A 13,865-nucleotide genomic window follows, 5' to 3' on the forward strand; every position below is an offset into this window, starting at 1 on the left:
CAGTGCGTTCTGTGGTACATATGTTGGATCTATCAAACATAGGCATCAAACTGTATGCCTAGAAGGTTTGACAGAAATGGGAGCAGAAGATCAAATCAAATCAAATCAAATTTATTTATATAGCCCTTCGTACATCAGCTGATATCTCAAAGTGCTGTACAGAAACCCAGCCTAAAACCCCAAACAGCAAACAATGCAGGTGTAAAAGCACGGTGGCTAGGAAAAACTCCCTAGAAAGGCCAAAACCTAGGAAGAAACCTAGAGAGGAACCGGGCTATGTGGGGTGGCCAGTCCTCTTCTGGCTGTGCCGGGTAGAGATTATAACAGAACATGACCAAGATGTTCAAATGTTCATAAATGACCAGCATGGTCGAATAATAATAAGGCAGAACAGTTGAAACTGGAGCAGCAGCACAGTCAGGTGGACTGTTGAAGATGAATGTTGAACTTTTATTGCATACATATCCAGATAATGCTGCGTACCATTTTGCGCAAAACGTAATGTGTAAACGGGTGTAAACGGGGCGTAAAAATAATGCCACCAAAAAGTCCACCAAATGCACTAGAGGTTTGCCTTACGTCGTTTTTTGCAGATGACTAGTTCGCATTTTCCATACCTGATGCACACGTGCTTCACTAGGCTGCAGAACGGTTTGCAGCATAGAGATGGTTATGTTCGATGTCTCTGGGTCCCATGTGGTATTTGACCAAAGCACCGATTGCTACCAGGACCTCCATGCTAAAAAATGCGGCATGGAAACACACTGCCAATAGGATTGGATTACCTGGTCAGTAGAAAGTGGAAGCTAGGTGCTGGCAGTTTCTTAGTTAATCTATCTAGCAAAGTGTTTAGCTTTGTAGATAGATTGCTAGCTAACCGGCTAGACTTCCGTCTGTACCACCGCAGTAGTTGAACACAGAAAGCACCGCAGCCTAGTATGGCATACCCAACGCAGTGTTGCTAACTTGTCCATTGACAGTGAATTAATTCTGTCAGAACGCAAAGAGTTAACTCATCTGGAGGACATGAGGCTTTAACCTCTAACCATAGCTTTATGTCCCCTTCCCGGTTCATAAATGATGAGGCCACTAGTGTCTGTTCCAGCTGCATAGGAGTCAAAATAAGGCTACTGGGAGAGATGCAGACCTGGACACTGTCGAAAAATAATAATAATCCAAAACTGAGGCTTGAATGCAAAATGAAGATGTTTATTAAAACATCATGGTGCCCCCAAAAAATCATAGTCCCAAAAGTTAATAAATAAAAAGGTGAAAACAAAACACAAACGGCCTCAGACCTTCATCAGTGGAAATCGTCGGGGACACTTCAGGCTTCTATTTCAAGGATATGAATCATTACCTAGTACGGTAGAATGATCTAGATTATATACAAAATATACAAAAGCGGACAAAGGAATATAATTAATGATTGCCTTTACATACACCATGTGAACGTTTCCTTAGACAGAATTGTAATGGCGTTCTTCGTTTGTCGAAAGAGAGTCGGACCGAAATGCAGCGTAGTTGTTACTCATGTTCTTTAATGAATGAAATGACGATACATGAAATAACTATACAATACAAAACAACAAACGGAACGTGAAAACTAATTACAGCCTATCTGGTGAAACTACACAGAGACAGGAACAATCACCCACGAAATACACAGCGAAACCAGGCTACCTAAATACGGTTCCCAATCAGAGACAACGAGAATCACCTGACTCTGATTGAGAACCGCCTCAGGCAGCCAAGCCTATACAACACCCCTAATCAGCCGCGATCCCAAATACTACAAACCCCAATACGAAAATACAATAACATAAACCCACGTCACACCCTGGCCTGACCAAATATATAACGAAAACACAAAATACTAAGACCAAGGCGTGACAGAACCCCCCTAAGGTGCGGACTCCCGGACGCACCTCAAAACCATAGGGAGGGTCCGGGTGGGCGTCTGTCCATGGTGGCGGTTCCGGCTCGGGACGTGGACCCCACTCCATTAATGTCCTAGTTCCTCCCCTTCGCGTCCTGGGATAATCCACCCTCGCCGCCGACCATGGCCTAATAGTCCTCACCCAGAACCCCACAGAACTGAGGAGCAGCTCGTGACTGAGGGGCATCTCGGGACTGAGGGACAGCTCGGGACTGAGGGGCAGCTCGGGACTGAGGGGCAGCTCGGGACTGAGGGGCAGCTCGGGACTGAGAGGAAGCCCAGTACTGAGAGGAAGCTCAGGCAGGTAGTAGGCTCCGGTAGATCCTGGCTGGCTGGCGGATCTGGAAGATTCTGGTTGACTAGCAGATCTGGAAGAGACTGGTTGACTGGCAGATCTGGAAGAGACTGGTTGACTGGCAGATCTGGAAGAGACTGGTTGACTGGCAGATCTGGAAGAGACTGGTTGACTGGCAGATCTGGAAGAGACTGGTTGACTGGCAGATCTGGAAGAGACTGGTTGACTGGCAGATCTGGAAGAGACTGGTTGACTGGCGGATCTAGAAGATCATGGCTGACTGGCGGATCTAGCTGCTCTATGCAGACTGACAGCTCTGGCAGCTCCATGCAGGCTGACAGCTCCTTGCAGACTGGCAGCTCTTTGCAGACTGACAGCTCTTTGCAGACTGACAGCTCTGGCTGCTTCATGCAGACTGACAGCTCTGACTGCTCCATGCAGGCTGACAGCACCCTGCAGACTGGCAGCTCCTTGCAGACTGACAGCTCCTTGCAGACTGACAGCACCTTGCAGACTGACAGCTCACTGCAGACTGGCAGCTCAGGCTGCTCCGAACAGGCAGGAGGCTCCGGCAGCGCTGTAGAGGAGGAAGGCTCTGATAGCGCTGAACAGGCGGGAGACTCTGACAGCGCAGGAGGGAAGGAAGGCTCTGATAGCGCTGGACAGACAGGAGACTCCAGTAGCGCAGGAGGGAAGGAAGGCTCTGGCTGTGCTGAACAGGCGAGGCACACTGACGGCCGTGCGTGGTGCTGGAACTGGTGCTACAGGATCGAGGACACTCACAGGAAGCCTGGTGCGGGGAGCTGCTACCGGAGGACTGGTGTGTGAAGGTGGCACAGGATGGACTGGACCGTGAAGGTGTACTGGAGAGCCTGAGAGCAGGACTGGCACAGGACGTGCAAGGCTAGGTAGGTACACAGGAGGCCTGGTGCGTGAGGCTGGCACATTTTTCACCAGCCGACTAACATGCACCTCAGGACGAGCATGGAGAGCTGACCCAGGTGCCATTAAATCCCCGACACGCTCCGTCGGACGAATATCATACCTATAGCACCATGCTAGCAACTCCCTCATTACTCTCTCCTCCACTTTCCCCATTAACTCCTTCACAGTCTCTGCTTCGCTCACCTCTAACACCGGCTCTGGTTCTGGTCTCCTCCTTGGCTCCTCACGATAAACAAGGAGAGTTGGCTCTGGATAGACCGGACCGTGCAGGCGCACTGGAGCTCTTGAGCACCGAGCCTGCCCAACCTTACCTGGCTCGATGCCCACTCTAGCCCGGCCAATACGAAGGGCTGGTATGTGCCGCACCGGGCTATGCACCCGCACTGGAAACACTGTGCGCTCCATAGCATAACACCGGTGCCTGCCCGGTCTCTCTAGCCCCCCGGTAAGCAAAGGGAGTTTGCGCAGGTCTCCTACCTGGCATAGCCATACTCTCTTTAAGCTCCCCCCCAATAATTTTTTTGGGCTGCTTTTCGGGCTTCCTTGCCAACCGTGTTCCCTCATATCGTCGGCTCCTATCTCCGGCTGCCTCTGCTCTCCTTAGTGTCTCCACCTGTTCCCATGGGAGGCGATCTCTTCCGGCCAGTATCTCCTCCCAAGTGTAACAACCTTTACCATCCAACACGTCTTCCCATGTCCATTCTCCGAATAATTCATCCTCCTTTTGCTGCTTCAGGTGTCGCTGCCTGTTTCCACGCCACTCGGTCCGTGTGTGGTGGGTGATTCTGTAACGGCGTTCTTCGTTTGTCGAAAGAGAGTCGGACCGAAATGCAGCGTAGTTGTTACTTATGTTCTTTAATGAATGAAATGACGATACATGAAATAACTATACAATACAAAACAACAAACGTAACGTGAAACCTAATTACAGCCTTTTTTAATAAAAAATAATTTATTATCTTCAATACCATGCATTCTTTACAACTCATAATTTACATACATACTCAAATAATGGTATTTTAATTAAACTAATTAAACTAAACATAAACCCCAAACAAAACCTCAGGGGAGCATCTTCCCTCCCCGTCACCCTACAAAATACCTTTCCCTATCTCCCCGTCCCTAATCTATCCTCTTACAAATCTAAATGACACCCAGCCCTAAACCCCCCTTCCACCTCTCCCGAGCAGCATGCTGCCCCCACTTGCTCTCCTCCCTCTTCATCCTCCCCCTCAAATCTCCTTCCACCCTCCTCACTATCCCTTCCACCCCCCAATCTCTCCCTGGCTTCACCATGTTCTGCCTTGCTTCCCACAGCCCCCGTTTAAAGAGACTCATGAGAAGCCAGAGCAGAAACCTGTCCCTATCCGTCCCTCTCGCTCTCCCTACACCCCTCTCTAACCTGGCCCACGTCAATACAAAATCCCCCTTTACCAAACCTAACAACACCCGTGCCCTAGCCCATACTACTCCGGCAAAGGCACAGTCCCAAAAGACATGGCGCACAGTCTCCTCCCTGCCACAAGAGGATCTTGGACAGGTGGGGATTGCACCAAACTATACCGGTACAAGATGGAACGTACCGGCAAACACTTATGAAGGCTCAACCAATTCAGGTCCTTGAGCCTGTTGTCCAGACCCCGCGCCTGCACTCCCTCCCAGACCACTTCCGAGATGCCCACTACAGGCGCCGGACTCCCTGCCTTTCTGACCTCCTCGTACAGGTGCCTGTGATCTAAACCTACTCGGGCAACTTCAACCTCAGGGTGCGCATGCAGCCACTTGGCCGCATGACCAAAGTGCCACGGCAGCTGTTCCGCCCGAGGACCCGTGTTAGACCACACCATTATGCTTCTCGCCTGATACGTATCACTGGTATGTATCACTGGCTGAGCAAGCTCCGTTAACAAGAAAGAAACAAAAATTGTGTCCAGCTTGAGGGGGAAATGTGGTACCCCCCTACCTCCCTCCCCGATGGGACAGATCATGCGTGCCCTGGTGACCCACTCGCACCTGCCACTCCACATGAACTGAAACACAAGCCTCACTAGAGGCCTCCTCAGACAAGCCGGCAATGGGTAGATGTATGCCAAATACAAAAGAGACGGCAACACATCCACCTTTAGGACCAGGACTTTGCCCATAAAAGACAAATACCTAGCTTTCCACATTGCTAGCTTCCTCTGTACCACTGCGATACGCATCTTCCAGTTTAGCGTCGTTGAGCCGGAGGTCTCAAAATGGACCCGAGAATCCTCAGGGCCCCCTCACAGAGAGATAACCCCCAGGCACATCCGTTCTACCGCGCCATCTTCCGAAAAACTTGATGGAAGACATTGCATGGTTCAGAACTGCTCCCGATGCTCGGGTGAAATCCCCAAAGATGGCAAGGGACCTTGTCAGGCACGAGTCCTTGCACAACAGCAAGGAAGTGTCGTCGGCGTACTGTGTCATCTTAACACGCAGCCCACCACTTCCAGGGATCAGCAAGCCTTCCACCCCTGTGTCTGCCCTAATGGCAGCCCCCAGAGGCTCCATGTACAGAACGAAGAGGAGAGCCGAGAGTGGGCACCCTGCCTGACCCCAGACGAGAGGTCAAAAACGTCACCCAAGTGACTATTTACACTAACTCGGCACCCCGCTCCGACATATAATGTACGAATCCATCCTATAAACTTCTCCCCAAATCCTAATTGACCTAACACTCTGAATAAAAAGGATCTATTCACGCGATCAAAGGCTTTCGCCTGATCTAGCGCTGCTACCATTAAAGGCAGTCCTCTATCTTCAACCCAAGCGATGGAGTCCCTGATTAACTGTAGGTTCCATCTAATAGAGCGGCCCTCTACCCCGCACGTCTGATCCTCATGAACGATGTAGGGAAGGGCTGTGCACAACCGGTCTGCTAAAACCTTTGCAAGTAGCTTGTAATCTACACACAGCATGGTCAACGGCCGCCAGTTGCCAAGGTCTGTTACTTCCCCTTCTTATATAAAAGTGACAGCACACCAACAGCCATTGATCCCCCGGGACCCCGTCTCAAGGATGGCCTTCAAGACTTCGAGGACCACTGGTCCAAGTATACCCCAAAACTTGAGATAAAACTCAACCGGCAGCCCATCCATCCCAGGCACCTTCCCTTTTCCCATCCTCCTAAGAGCGCTCCCAACCTCTTCTAGTGAGATCTGGGCCTCCATCACTTCTCTAATGTCCTCCGGCAACTGCCTGGACAAGTGTTCTAAAAACACATTTCACTGCTCTACATCTATTTCCCTTTCATTAAATAAACCTTGGAAATGATCAGTTGTCACCCTGACCATATCCTCTGGTTCTCTAACTATACTACCATTTTCTTCCCTAACACCATGCATTGCCTTCCTACTCTGTCTGGCCCTAACCAACTTAAAGAACATAGCAGAACAAGTCTCATTATGTTCTAGAAAGCCACTATGCGCACGCTCCAGGAAAGCTCGAGCCTTCCGCTCCTGCAACTCCCTGAGCTGCGCCTTTAGGTTGCGGATCTCTCCCAGTCAAACGACCCGCCGAGGTTGCCTGTCTCGTATTCGAGTTCAATTAACCTTTGGATACGATCCACCTCCCTCCTCTCCTCCCTCTTTTTCCTCTTGCAATACCCTATTATAAAAGCCCTAATCCTCACCTTAACTAATTCCCACCACTCTAACACCCCCTCGCACATGGACCTGAGGCCCTCAAGCCTCCAAAAGAAACCATAAAACCTGTCAACAAAAGCCTGCTCCTCCAGCACATCCCGATCTAGCATCCAGTACCCCCTACCAAAGAGGCAGACTGGCGACCCCACCTGCAGGAGCACCCCTTCGTGATCTGAAAAGAAAACAGGCAACAGCCGCCCAGACAACTTACCCAAAGACCTGGGTACAAAAATATAGTCGAGCCTCCGCTCAACCCCTGGAGTTGCGCCATGTAGGACCGTCCATTTTCGGAGTAGTGTGCAGACCACCATCTACCAGACCATGGCAAGCCATTAGCCTGACAATGGCGCCTGCACTGCTATCCCCCTCTTCCTAAATCTGTATTAAAATCCCCCTATCACTCATTTCCTATTTGTGACACACAGGGGCGTCAGACAGTCCACCATCTATCTCCCTCTTGTCTGCCACCACCTGTGGCCCATACACCACCACTAATCTAAATTTACAATCCCTTATCGTGACATCCACCCCTATAACCCTCCCCTGCATTACCACAAAAGAATCCTCCACTTTTACCTCCCTGTGCCCACACAAAATCCCTACCCCCGATGAGTGCACCCCCCCAACACCCCAAACCGACTCCCCCTTGTCCCACTCCCTCTTAAACCTACTAACATCCCCTCCATCCCTCAGGTGAACCTCCTGTAAAAAACAAAAATCAAACCCCACACCCTCCAAATAACTAAAAACCGCCCTCCTCTTAACAAAATCCCTTAAACCCCTTACATTTAAACTAACAAAAGTAAAATTAGACTCCATGAAAAAATAAAAACATGTAATACACTCAAATTCTAAACCCAGACAGAAAAAAAAAAACAGGAGACTCACCCGATGCTCCCCTGTTCCATATCTACCGGTGAGAACACCATCCGTACTCCCGACATCCCCCTCTTCCTCCATCTCACCATCCCAGGATGCAGGAATAGTGTTTGGCTCCGGGGTGCCCTGCACCCTGGGTCTACCCCCACAATCCTCCCCCTCCCCAGTGCTGCAGCTGGATTGGGAAAAAGAATCGGGGAGGCTGAGTCCCCAAACAAAAAACTCCCCACCTCCTCCTGTACCCAGTCCTGAGTCTTGTTAGGTGTGTCCCCACCCAACAGAAGTTGAGGGCCTGGGGAAACCAGCAGCAACCCAGAGGTTTCTCCCACCCCCATCACTCTCTTGGCCATCCCCTCCCTCTCACTGTCGGCCAATCACACCCTCCTCTTCATTCTCTTCTTTGGTGATGACGGCAGTGGAGAGATACCACCCCCCACCCCGCCAGCTCCTCCACCATACCCCTCATCTCTTCCACCAGGGCACTTTCCCCCAGTCCACTTGCTCTTCCACCGTCTCCTTCTCCACCACTCCTCCCTCGCTTTCTTCTCTCTCATGCTCCTCCACTCGGTTGCCTTCTTCCGCCGCTTTTCCTGGTTCTCCTACTCCCGTGCCTTCCGTTTCCTTCTCTCTTCCATCCGTTGCTCCTCCTCCTTCCTCGTGGCCTTCCTCTCTGGACCTGTACTCTGGTCATGAGGCGTGCTTCCTTCCCCTGCTCTTCTTCCCCCATCCCCCGCTCCTGCTCCCCCCAGCCGCAGACGCATATGACCTCTGACGGGCCGGGCACCCCGCCACAGGTGTGCTGACGAGCCACACCCATGGCACGTCTTAGGCTTGTCACAATCCCTCGCCTCGTGTTCCTCAGATCCACAAAATCTGCATTTTCTTGTACTGCACGAGGCGAATATGTGACCGTAGGCCATACAGCGCCTGCAAAATGGGGGCTGACGTGCATAAAACAACGTCCCCCTGTCAGCCCCTAGGGAGAACATAGCAGGAGGATGGAGGTAGCCACCAAGTCCCTTTGGGTCCTCTCTGAGGAGGGCCTGGAAGCCTCTCCTCCCATTCCAAAACCCAAGGGAGTCTTTGAGGTGCCTTGCTGAGGAGACGTTATCCATATATCTCCCCAGAAAAGCCCTCACCTCTTCGTCCTTAACGTAAGGGTTGTAAATGTTGACAGTTACAACCCTAAAGTTATTCTTCGCCAGGCTTGTTATTTCATAGTGGCACATCGGCCTCTCACCTCCCACTGCTCTTGCCCTTCTCAGGATATCATTGTGTTTTCCTTCTGTATATAGTGCCACGTCGTATGCTCCCTCCAACGAGTTGCTTTGGAAACAAAACACGTCCTTCACCGTCAGCTTTAGAATCTCCATCAATATTATCCTTCCAAAAGTTTTGCGTCCTAAAGGCTCCAACTCCTTTTCCTTCCAAGCATACCGAATCGTGTTGGCCAGCCCAATCCCAGGGACCGACCGTGTTGATGGATTTAGCACCATCTCCGCAAGGAGAATGGCGCTCGTTCTCTTCTCTTCCAAAACAAGGAAAAAATAAAAACCAAAGTGACCGAGCCTATCTGGTGAAAATACACGGAGACAGGAACAATCACCCACAAAATACACAGCGAAACCAGGATACCTAAATACGGTTCCCAATCAGAGACAACGAGAATCACCTGACTCTGATTGAGAACCGCCTCAGGCAGCCAAGCCTATACAACACCCCTAATCAGCCGCGATCCCAAATACTACAAACCCCAATACGAAAATACAATAACATAAACCCATGTCACACCCTGGCCTGACCAAATATATAACGAAAACACAAAATACTAAGACCAAGGCGTGACAAGAATAAATAACACAGGAGTCGGGAGTAGATGACTTAATGCCTTTACATACACCATGTGAACGTTTCCTTAGACAGAATAAATAACACAGGAGTCGGGAGTAGATGACTTAACGCCTTTACTTGTCATATCAGATCATAACTATTTTATTAACATTATTATTCTCTGGGCCAAATGTTATATTCACATATGTAAATGAGTGGAGTAATTCTTTATTTTGTATTTTTTTTCCTTGAAGTGTTACAATTTCATAAATGCCCTCAAATTTAAGAAACGTATCAATTGTAGAAGTCATGTCTCTGAATGCCTGTTAATGTCTCATTGCCTTGTGACATATGAATGATTCTATTATTTTGGGGGGGGTGGGGGGTGTGTTCACCTGGTGTTCTATTATTTTTGAGGGTGGGGTGGGGGGTTTGCCTGGTCTTCTATTATTTATTTTTTTAATATATTTTTTTTTTTGGGGGTCGCCTGGTGTTCCATTATTTCGGGGGGGGGGGGGTCGCCTGGTGTTCCATTATTTGGGGGGTCGCCTGGTGTTCTATTATTTTGGGGGGTGGGGGGTCGCCTGGTGTTCTATAATTTTTTTTTTTTTGGGGGGTTCGCCTGGTGTTCTATTATTTTGGGGGGTTGCCTGGTGTTCTATAATTTGGGGGTGGGGGTTCACCTGGTGTTCTATTATTTTGGGGGGTGGGGGTTCGCCTGGTGTTCTATTATTTTTTATTTTTGGGGGGTCGCCTGGTGTTCTATTATTTTGGGGGGTGGGGGTTCGCCTGGTGTTCTATTATTTTCGGGGGGTGGGGGGTTCGCCTGGTGTTATTTTTATCATTGTATTCACAGGAATGTCACTGTATTGATGTGTAATATTGTTATTACTGTTGCAATAAAAATCTAATAAAAAAGAGTAGGGAGATAGAGATACCACTAGATGGGGCTATCGAACACCAATAACAGGCAATATTCCAGATACAGAAAACATTTCAATAACAATTCTTCATCAGAACATCCACCTGCATGTTGTCTGGAGAAGACTACGTTGAAGATGACCACCCCTACGTGAACGTTTCATCTGCTGTATAGCACAAAAGGACATGAAGGAGACGGGGTGACCGGCCTCTGAGAAATGATATGCAATATTATTATTAATATGGGATTATGGGTAATTTCTCCTTACAACACTCTTGTTTTCTATAATACATGTTATTGCATGGACAAGAGATCAGGTATATGATGCTAGAAGAGCTTCATGTGAGGAACTGTTTCATAGTGTCTTGTTTGTCAGTGGCAGAGCATGCTAAATACGCTCATTTTTTTTTTACAGGAATCCCTACAGCTTTGGCCAGTCACCTCGTTCCAGTCTTCCATCATCTATTTCCATAATCTATTTTCGGGCGGGACATGAGTGTCAGCCCGAACAATGAAGTCCCTGACATTCCTGGCCCTGTGAAAAGAGAGGAGGGTCAAAGAAAAATATTTTGGCAAGCGGGATCGGCCATGAGCACATTTCAGTGGTTCATTTAACTTTTATCCCTTCTGGTTGAGGTCTCATCAATGGTAGATACTCTACTGAGAGTAGAGTGTTTTACCAGTACAAATGCTTTTCAGTCTCAGAAATTGTGTGAACGGTAAATCCCTCCTTCACAAATGTGGGATGCGCACTAGAGCATGTAGGAGACTGTTATTGTCTGGATGCTTTGTATACAAAGTGGTGGACAAAGGCCCTGAGTCGAGGTGCACAAGGGTATCGAGGAAGGACATCTCTCTATGACTAATCTCGGCTGTGAACGTGATAGACAATAATATCATTAATTATTCCAAACGAGAAACCCATCAGCAATATATAATTTTCACAAAAGTATGTGTTGGGAGAAAGGGTTATTGAATGATCTTGTCTTCCAGATAACACACACATGGTCATGCATAGTGAGGAGAGAAAATGGAGCCCATAGCCGCTCCCTGATTTTGTAAATAGAAACAGTCTAGAAGAAAATGTGTTATTGTACTTAAGGAAGGTCGCCAGGTGCAACAAAACAAACGTTTAGAGGACTTTGTGCCCCCTCTCTGTTCCTCTCTGTTCCAAAAATAACTTCAAAGGCTCCTGTCCTTTGTCATGCGGTACATTAGTACAGTATTTAAAGAAACAACATGTAGGGTGATGAGAGCGATATCCAAATAGTTATCACCAATTTCAAGTTAAGATAGTTGTTTAATGAAATCGCCAGTGTCTGTCAAGTATGAGGGCAATTGCGTCACTATAGGACGCAATTGCCAACACAATGGGGAATAGGTTTGTTTAAACTCCTATCACATGCTACAATAGGTCTCCAAGTGACTTCTCTAGTGATTTGTGAACCTTAGGGAGGCAGAACATAAGAGGGACTGAAGGGAGGTCTGTTGTAAGATACTTAAGTTCAGATTGGCATGTGTTACTTTGAGGGACTTGACTGTTGCCAGGCCAAAATAAAAAAAATGTCATCTACAAAAGCCAGACAAAAAACTCCTCTTGGTAGCCTCGAAGAGTGCAAATTTGATCAGCTTGTCTCTGCTGCCCTCTGTGTGGTTGACAATGGAATTACAGACTGCACAGAATCATCTGAGGTGAATCATGAACTCATTAGCTGTCCTACCTCAGACTCTTCACTGGTCCCTGGGGAGATTAATTGGTATATTATTAGACTCCAGGTAATGCTTTAAGCTTCGAACACACCGACAGTAAATTTTCGCAAAATAGTACGCAGCATCATCTGGATATGTATGCAACAAAAGTTCAACGTTCATCTTCTGCTCCCATTTCTGTCAAGCCGCCTACGCATACAGTTTGACGCATACGTTCGATAAATCCAACATATGAACGCACTGCAACTGCCTCTTGAACGCAATGCTGTAAGGCAAACGCAGCGTTTCATTTTCGGTGTCCCAAAATGCAAATAGACTATCGTTGTGTTCGAAGCCTTAGCTTTTTATAACACTAGAAACGTTTTCTAACACTAGAAACTTTTTCTAACATTTCCATATATTTTTGATATTATTTAATTATTTGCCCAGTTTTTTTGTATCATTTCATATTTATTATTGTATTATTTAATTTATAATTATGCAAAGGTGGAGAAAAAGGAATGACATTTTCAATGAATGAGCAGGATAAAACTTTATTGTTCAATAAAACGTTTCCTCTGTGAGGAAGAGGTACCACATAGTCAAATATGTGTTCTACATAAGTATACATACAGTAGTGTTTACATCATCTGTAATACCATTGAAATAATTACAATCGGACACATGATTCTACTCTTAAACTGTTCACAGGTGTAATTTACGTTCAGATGATGTGTTCTACATAAGTATACATACAGTAGTGTTTACATCATCTGTAATACCTTTGAAATAATTACAATCGGACACATGATTCTACTCTTAAACTGTTCACAGGTGTAATTTACATTCAGATGATGTGCCTAGACGAGTGTGAATGTGTATGTGTGCGTTTTAGAAAAGCAAAAAAGTATATACTGTAGAACGCTGGGGTTTGTGTCAGCCTATGCAAAGGGAAACAGTGGAAAGGGCTAGTGTTGCTATAACATAACTTCATCAAATGATCAGTAGAAGACATCGCTATGGTTACATGTTTTGTCTATGACATTGTGCTTGTGTCTGCTTCCTTACATTACCAGTGTGTTTCCATGTATCCCTGTGTCTGTCTTTGTCTGATTGCCAGTGTGTTTCCATGTATCCCTGTGTCTGTCTTTGTCTGATTACCAGTGTGTTTCCATGTATCCCTGTGTCTGTCTTTGTCTGATTGCCAGTGTGTTTCCATGTATCCCTGTGTCTGTCTTTGTCTGATTACCAGTGTGTTTCCATGTATCCCTGTGTCTGTCTTTGTCTGATTACCAGTGTGTTTCCATGTATCCCTGTGTCTGTCTTTGTCTGATTACCAGTGTGTTTCCATGTATCCCTGTGTCTGTCTTTGTCTGATTACCAGTGTGTTTCCATGTATCCCTGTGTCTGTCTTTGTCTGATTGCCAGTGTGTTTCCATGTATCCCTGTGTCTGTCTTTGTCTGATTACCAGTGTGTTTCCATGTATCTCTGTCTTTGTCTGATTACCAGTGTGTTTCCATGTATCCCTGTGTCTGTCTTTGTCTGATTACCAGTGTGTTTCCATGTATCCCTGTGTCTGTCTTTGTCTGATTACCAGTGTGTTTCCATGTATCCCTGTGTCTGTCTTTGTCTGATTACCAGTGTGTTTCCATGTATCCCTGTGTCTGTCTTTGTCTGATTGCCAGTGTGTTTCC

Source organism: Oncorhynchus keta, chromosome 7 (assembly GCF_023373465.1).
Source record: "Oncorhynchus keta strain PuntledgeMale-10-30-2019 chromosome 7, Oket_V2, whole genome shotgun sequence".
Classification (NCBI taxonomy): Eukaryota; Metazoa; Chordata; class Actinopteri; order Salmoniformes; family Salmonidae; genus Oncorhynchus; species Oncorhynchus keta.